This window comes from Microcaecilia unicolor, chromosome 3 (assembly GCF_901765095.1).
Source record: "Microcaecilia unicolor chromosome 3, aMicUni1.1, whole genome shotgun sequence".
Classification (NCBI taxonomy): Eukaryota; Metazoa; Chordata; class Amphibia; order Gymnophiona; family Siphonopidae; genus Microcaecilia; species Microcaecilia unicolor.
Window position 1 is genome coordinate 42,973,125 of NC_044033.1, and position 8,858 is coordinate 42,981,982.

Consider the following 8,858-nt stretch of genomic DNA (forward strand, 5'->3'; position numbering starts at 1 on the left):
CTTCTCTTATGCAAGATAAGATGTTTTTTTTTTCTATTGAAAAGTCGAGAATTTTGATAATTAAATTTTCCTCAGCTTGTGCTCTGTGCGTTTTTCTTTTTGGTCCATTTTCAAAAAAAGAAAAAAAGTACAAATGAAAAACGCACAAAATCAAGCCAGTAGTTTTTTGGTGAGCTTGGGAGGGCTCACACCACAAGTATACTAGTTAGAGTGGGATATGGGCCTGGGTTCCCTTCTCTACAGTGCATTGCACCAACCTCTAAGTTACTCCAGGGTCCTGCTTGCTGCTTTAATAGGATTGGTCATAACATCTGACACCATCATAGATGATAGTATGTACTGTTTCTTTCACATCTTGGGGAACGGGAGGGGGGTCAGTGACCACTGGAAGAGTAAGGGGGGGGGTCATGCCTTAATCCCTCCAGTGGTCATTTGGTCTTTTAGGCACCTTTTTCTGACTTAGTCATGCTAAAAAGAGATCTAGACCAAAACATTGAAATTGTAGTCCTGGATGTTTTTGTTTTGCTCCATTACGGCAGAAAAATGCCCAAGCGTTAGGCACACCCTAATTCCGCCCCAACACACTTCTTGTGATTTAGACACACTGCAGACAAACTGCATAAATAAACGTTTGCAAAATAGGTTTCAAAAATTCTGATTTAGATGCTTTGAGAAGAAATATGTCCAAATGGCACTTTATGCCATTTCTTAAAACGTTTTTCTGTTTTGAAAATGAACCCCTGAGTCTCTTTAATTGTTTTTCACCTCTTGGTCTTTGGTAGCCCGAACTCCTGTCGAGACCCAAGAAACCAAAGGAGTGTCCTGATCTGGAATAAGAAACAGGGGCTGCAGAAGTAAGGCAAAGTGTTGCAGGCTGGAAAAAAAAGACATACAGGTTTCTGGGGTGGTGGAATTGGAAACCCCGAGAATGGAGCAGGCAAGCGACTTGCCCGGAGAGACCAAGGTGGGTGAGGAAAACCACATCTCAAAAGGTGGATGGACAAAGGAGAAAGATCCAGCTGGAATCTATAAAGTGATGAAGAAAATCAGCCCCTGCTTGTTCTTCCAGGCAGGACAGAACCTGTTAGGCGTGGGAAGTAGCAGTGGATGGGATGAGAACTTTCAGATGTTATTATTTTTGGATTTTTTAAAAAATCTAAGCTACTCCTGGCAAGAATCGTTCACGTGTTTCTTTGAGCCTGTTAATAAAATTGAACTGTTTTATAAAACTGAGTGTGCAAGTGAAGTTCTTGAACTTGAAATAGCGGAGAGACTTATTGGTGAGAGTGAAATCTCCCCCCCCCCCCCCCCCCCAGGCTATTCCCAGCTCATCGGACCTAAGACTTTTTTTTCTTTTAATAGATCCTGGTCCGGGTACTTATCTCAAAGAGTCTAGCTGGCACCCTAAATTGTCTTGAGGGAGACAAGGGTTACAGCAGTCATTTTGGTTTATGTCGACTCTTTCTGGGTTATTAGGGCAAAAAAAAACAATCTGAATATTTCCATTTAACACAGTGGTGTAACAGAGAAACTTTTGAACAGTTATGAATTTCAGATCTGCTATTTTGTCACTTGTGTTCTGCTGGCATATTATGTTCTTCTAAGTCACTCAGATTTTTTGAACAGGTGGTCTCTGTTGATCACAAATAGCTCTAATATGTTCCATGATGGCATCTATCACAGTAAACAAAAGTTCTGGAAGGTTAAGCTGTGTTAGTAGTGCTAATCTTCTTAAAAAATAACATGTACCAGGTCAGGACCAACAATAGCCTTCCACTCTGGCTGAAATAGAGGAAAGAAAGCAATTTGCTGCCGTTCAAAGATTCAGGTTAAAAACCTGGCATGCCCTGGCAGAAAATCAGCACAGCATGTTACTCTGTAATACCAAAAATGATACCTGACAAGGTGGACTCTTGTCTTTGAAAGTTTATGCCTCAATACTTCTGTTGGTCTATAAGGTGTCATCTATCTCCGTGTTGTTTTAATAAACATAGTAACATGGTAACACAGTAGATGACGGCAGAAAAAGACCTGCACGGTCCATCCAGTATGCCCAACAAGATAACTCATATTTGCTGCTTTTTGTGTATACCCTACTTTGATTTGTACCTGTGCTCTTCAGGGCACAGACCGTATAAGTCTGCCCAGCACTATCCTCACCTCCCAACCACCAGCCCTGCCTCCCAACCACCGGCTCTGGCACAGACCGTACAAGTCTGTCCAGCAAAAGTATATGGTTGCATAAAACTGTAATCATTTGTGGATATGTACACTTATTTACTAAGTAAGAGTAAATGCCACTTCAACATAGATATGACCTTAAAGTAATAGCACCAAAGCGGTACACATTAAGTTTGGTGAAATGAATGTGTGAATCATATACTGGGAAAGGATTTATGCTTTTTATATGGATTTTTTAAAGACAAATTTAGAAGATAAAGATTCGTGCTGTAATGCTCCTAGTTATCCCCTTCTTTTGTCTTCAGTTTATGACTTCCTAACTCTTGAAATTCCAGCAAGTACCATATCATTTAAAGCACACTTATCAAACCCATGGCCCACAGGCCAAAACTTGACCTGCCAAGTTCCTTTTTTTGGCCTGCAGAAGCTTGGGATTTTTTTGGGGGGGGGGGGGGGGGGGGGGGAGGCAGGGAACACAGATTTTTACCACAGCTTCCCAGCTGCGACATCTATCTGTAAGCTTGATGTGCACAATGCTGTACGTTCTCACGGTTTGAACCGTGAGACCAACCTGAATTTCTGGTACCACATGGCTCAAGCTCGTGGATGGAGGAATCCCGGCAGAGAAGCAGGGATCTCATGGTAAGAATCTGCAGCTGATGATAGGTGAGGGAAAAGAGATTGGTGAAGGCAGGAGAAGGGGTATACGAGAGAGTGAGTGGAGGCTGAGGGGGGCAGGAGAAAGGGATTGGGTGAAAGCTGGGGGGAGCATGGGAAAGAGAGAAAGAAACTGGGTGAAGGCTTGGGTGATACATGAGACAGAGAAAAAGACTGAGCGATGGCTGAGAGTACATGAGAGAGATGAGAGAGAGACTGAATGAAGGCTGGGGGCATCATGAGAGAGAGCGAGAGACTGGGTGAAGGCTAAGGCTTATAAAATAAGAGAGACTGGGTAAAGGATGAATGAGATATAAGAGATAGAGCTAGAGAGAGACTGGATGAAGGCTGGGTGGCTACATGAGAGTGAGAAAGAGACTGGGTGAAGGCTAGGGAGTACACGAGACTAAGAGAGAGAGTGTGAGTGTGCTTGCACACATGCAAAAATCTAATGAGAATCCACGTACGTGGAGAACTCAATAGATCCCACGGAGCGTACAATGAAAATAAAAAAGGTGGGAATATGAACCAGGCTATCCAAAAACTGGAACCAAAATGAAATTTAATGAATATTAAAATAAACAATGTTTAATCATTTTCAAACTAAAGATAATAAAACAATTCCACATCAAAAGTGACTCGACACAACGTTGTGTTTTGGCCAGATGGCCTACATCAGGAGTCTTATAACTGAGATCAACAGTGAAGTAAGATCAGGCCTGTGCTTTTGTATGCCTGTGCCTCTTTCTTTCCCTCCCTCCCTTCCTCCCTCTAAGCTATTCTTCCCTTTATCATTGCTTTCCAGGCTTTCCTCCTGTTGCTCCTTTCTTCTGCCATAAAAAAAAAAGCAATAGCTTCAGGAATAAAGAGAGCAAACAAGGGAGCTGGGAATAACCACTCCTTCTGAAGCCTAGGCCTGTTGAACCTGCCAAAAGTGACTCTGATCATCATAATCATAGCTCGCTCTAGCTCGTACTTATCATGGGCTGGGTGCTATCAGTATTGGGGTGATGGAGTGCACCCAGCTTACAGTGATGCAGGCTGGGGAGATATGTTTGTCTCCCTGCTCCAGAGCTATAGGAGTGTGTGTTTTTGATTTCGGGGACTGGAGCACTAGGGTGTGTGCATGTACAGGTGCGCTACATTCTGGGGCTGCAGAACTTGGGGAGATGAGAGAAAGAAGAGGAGGGGGTGGTACAGGGAGTAAGATGAAACAGAAGGAGAGGCTGTGAAAGGAAAAGGGAGAGGACAGTGTAGTGTATGGGAGCGTGCAAGAGGAATAGTACAGTAATATGCAATGATTTTAATGTTTTACAAGTGTTACTTTTCACTATGTAAAAGTATTAGATGTAAACACAAAGCATGTATTCTGTATTTGAGAAACCATGAATCAAACATAATTAATGCATGATTAAGTTTGGCACATATGTCTTGGTGACACTGGAACTAAAAGCACACATTGTATCTGAGTCATAAAATACACAACTGAGCTTCTGTATGAGGAATCCATCTGTACCACTTGCGTCAACAAATTATTGCAGTGGGAGGAATTCCATTGAAAAGAAGCTTAAATAGAATTTCTAACCTTCAAGAGTAACCAACGATTTCAAGGTCCTGCTGTGTGCTATAGCTCCGAAAGCTATGAAAATAATGTTTCTTTTACCTCTTCTTTCCTTATTTTACTATTGAAATGGTTTAATGTGGGATATTACTAGATGGTGACAATTATTCTGGCCTCAGACTTATGAAACCAAAATTGGCACAGTTCCAATTACTAACAATACCAGGGGTCTGAACCTCCAAAAGTTGAATAGTAGCAGAATATCATGTTTTTGCAAATGTCTGCTGTCAGAAGGATGCAGGAGATAAAAAGCACGGTTGGTTCCTTTTCTTTGTTTTTTTGCTACATCTCTACTATAATAAAAAGCACCTCCAACGTTCTGAAGCTGACTCCGTGGCTTCACTGAAGTGAAGGGTTCATAAGATTCGTCAGTCTGTCACCATCTCTCTTGGCCCCGCCCTCGCACCTCTGATAGGTTCGCCGCCCTTGACGTCATCACGTTTTGACGTCGAGGGCAGTGGACCTATCAGAGGCGTGAGGGCGGGGCCGAGAGAGATGGTGACAGACTGACGAATCTGATGACCCTTACGAACCCTTCACTTCAATGAAGCCACGGAGTCAGCTTCACAGCGTTGCAGGTGCGTTTTATTACACAACACAGCTCCCTAATTTTGCACTTAAACATTGCAGGGTGGCTGGAGGGGGGGGAAGAGGGGGGCAACTACCCTGAAACTGGGAGTGAGGGGAGAGGGGGGGCAACGACCCTGGAACTTGGAGGGGGGGTGGGCGGACCCTGAAACTGGGAAGGAGGGAGGGAGGGAGGGGGCCCCTGGCACACACTCTCATTCTCACACACACTCTCGCACCCAGTCTCACTCTCTCTGTCACACACACTCACACATTCACTCTCTCTCTATCACACACTCACTCTCACACACACTCTGTAAAACACACACACTCCGAGGAAAACCTTGCTAGCGCCCGTTTCGTGTCAGAAACGGGCCTTTTTTCCCAGTAATACATATTATCCACAATGAAACAGTGCACAAATTCCTTTATTTCCAAAATTTTACTCTGCATTATAGACACTGCTGCCCCTTTCCAGCTGTCATGGCCGTGGCCATGACCCCGCTTCCAGACTCACCTTTCCTTCCAGTGGTCAGGCTCTGCAGCTTTTTTGCACTACATTAATCCTGCACTGATGACTCTGCTGCCTGTTTCCCTGTTCTCCAAGCCTCATTCCAGAGACTATCCAAGCCTCAGTCTGATGTCAATATCTTAGCCTCACTCTGGTGCCCTGCTGTATGCCTCAGTGCATTCCAAGCCTCATTCCTGGGCACCAGATGTTGTGACATCATTAATGAGGGTCTTTATAATGAACCTTGGGACTTTCATAAGAATTCCCATACTGGGACAGACCAAAGGTTCATAAAGCCCAGTATCCTATTTTCAACAGTGGCCAATCCAGGTTACAAGTACCTGCCAAGAGCCCAGGACAGTACATCTTATGCTGCTTATCCTAGAAATAAGCAGTGGATTTTCCTCAAGTCTATCTTAATAATGGCTTATGGACTTTTTTTTTTTAGAAAACTAGCCAAACTTTTGTAAACTCCGCTAAGCTAACTGCTTTTACCACATTCTCTGGCAATGAATTCCAGAGTTTAATTACACGTTGAGTGAAGAAATATTTTCTCCAATTTATTTTAAATGTACTACATTTTAGCTTCATTGTGTGCCCCTTAGTCCTAGTATTTTTGGAGAGAGTAAACAAGTGATTCACATCTACCAGTTCCAACCCACTCATTATTTTATAGACCTCACAGCACCACCGAGGTATGATGGAAACCCCAAAGACTGTAGAGGGTGTGATAAGTATGAGGCTGTCCTATCCGGGGTAGGCCACTAGAGGGCGCTAGTAGGAGAATAGATGGAGGTCGCTAGGACCGGGGAGAGCCCTGGGATGTCCACAGGTGTAGGAGGTTATGGGCTGGGTCCTGTGTAGCTAATTAACCACTTTATACCCCACCTGAGTTGTGAAAGGAAGGGAGGTGAGCTGGCAGCAGAAGAGAGATCCCCCTGGAAGATACTGGCTAACCCTATGGATTTGTGGTGGACTGTGTGTCCAAAGGAGAGAAGCAGGCTGAAAATCCTGGGGTAAGAAGTCCCTAAAGCATTAGTGTTGGACTGTGTGTCCTCAGTACTTATAGGAACTGTGTGTTCAAAGAAGGAAGGACTGTGTGTCCAGGACTGTGTGTCCCAGTACTGAGAGAAGCAGGCTGCAAAGCCTGGGGTTGGGAGTCCCCAAAGTACTGAAGCTAGTACTGAGCCCATGTATCTGTGTGGGGCGGCTCAGTGTGAAGACCTATGAAAGCATAAAGTATTAAGCTAGAAGTGTGCCCAGGGGCTGGAATAAAGAGTTGCCTGAGAAATATGCAGTTGGTGAGACCTGTTTAATTTGCTTAGTGGGAACCAGGTCACGCTGAGCGAGAAGGGGTAGCACACTAATTTGCATATGATCTGCATATTGAGAACCAGGTCACCCTGATTGAGAAGGGGGATATCACAAGGGTTACCAGTGTTGGATAAGTTTTGAACTGCAAGCTAGAGATTTCCCTTCCAATAGGACCTGGGAGGCCTATATTATCTCCTTGCTGTCTTGTCAAGTCTTAGTATGGGTGTCTCCGCTTTGGGAAAGGGGCAACCCAGTGCTCACTGACCTCCACAATTTCTTGGGACAATTCAAGAGGGTCTTTTAAGAGCCAGGGAAAGTTACATCAGCTGCTTCTGAGCTCTTTAGGTTAATCAGAAGACATGGACCCTGGGTGATTATGCTATTCAGTTCCACACCTTGGCTTCTGAATTGACTTGGAATAAAGAGATCCTTGTCGCGACCTTCTGGCAGGGGTTGGCACCCCAAATCAAGGATGAACTGGCTGGGCGAGACTAGATTGGATTGGTCTCTGCAATATGAATGATATCCAATTCCAGGAACGGCGTTTCTCAGAGAAGTTGGCCATGAAAACTTCTAGCTACCAGTACCCTCTATGTGCTCCAGTCAGAGGGAGGTCCCAACCCTCAATCAGGATGAACCCATGCAGGTGGCTCACTCTCCTCTCTCCGTACAAGAGAGACAGAGGTGTCAGATATGTAATCTATGTCTATATTGTAGCGAGAATGGACACTATGCACTTAAGTGCCCAAATAAATCTGAACCTAGCTCTGGCTGTTGGCGCAGAGGTGGGGACACCCTGGGGACTCTTTGTACTCAATTCCTAGTTCTAGCAGTGCTTGATCTAGATCAAGGAGAGAAGCATACTGAGGTTTTCTTTTATTCTGGGGCAGACAGAAACTTCATAGATGAAGCATTGGTCCAGGATATCAAGATCCCTACCCAACATCTGTCCTAGACCATTCTGGTCTCATCAGTCTATGGTAACATTCAAGGACACTACTACTACTACTTAACATTGACATCTAAGAACCCGGACTGTACAAGTGCACCTGTGTATCGGTGACCACAGGAAGGACATCAATCTATATGTCCTCCAGACATCTGTGAAGCCCATCATCTTGGGTTTACCCTGGCTACAAAAACACAATCCAACTTTGCCTGGGAGAGAGGCGAGATTACGGCTTGGAGTGACGCTTGTGAACAACGTTGCTTGGATTTGGAGTCATCTGCTGTCACCTTAGCCACCGCTAGTGTTCCTGATGTTCCACCCCAGACCAGTGGATTTCAGACCAAGACCTGTCTTGAGCAGCAAGCGGTGACAAGGTCCTCACGTCAAGAGCACAGGAATGCTGCAGATCTCCTCCTGGGAGGAAGGCTCCTTTGGAGTAAGACCTCTTCTGCATCCCAGATTTAGGCCATGGATAGAGGTTGCCCTCAAAAACCTCCTCACGCTCTGATGTCATGGGGTCCTTGATGTCTCTGATTCCAGGAGGGCCTATGATCTTAAGGACAGTCCGTGGAAGTCCGCTGGCTGTTGTTTTACTCCAGCCCAGTTTCCTAGTTCCAGTCCTGTTTGCAAGATCCAGTCCTGTCTATAAGTTCCAACCTTGAATTCAAACTCCAGTCCTGTGTTCTGCATTCATGCACCAAAGCTCATCAGCCATTTCCACCGTAGATACCCTTGGAAGGCTAGACCTCCCATGGGGTCCATGGGTGCCTTGAGGGGAACATACTGTCACAGCAGTGGCCGTGCCCCCACTTCCAAACTCATCTTTCCTTCCGGTGTCCAGGGTCTGTGGCTTCTCTGCACTACATTCCTCCTGCACTGATGACTCTGCTGCCTGTTTCCCTGTTCTCCAAGCCTCATTCCAGAGACTATCCAAGCCTCAGTCTGATGTCTCAGTATCTTAGCCTTACTCTGGTGCCCTGCTGTGTCCCTCAGTGCATTCCAAGCCTTATTCCTGTGCACTAGAGTTTGTGACATCATTAGTGAGGGCCTTTATAATG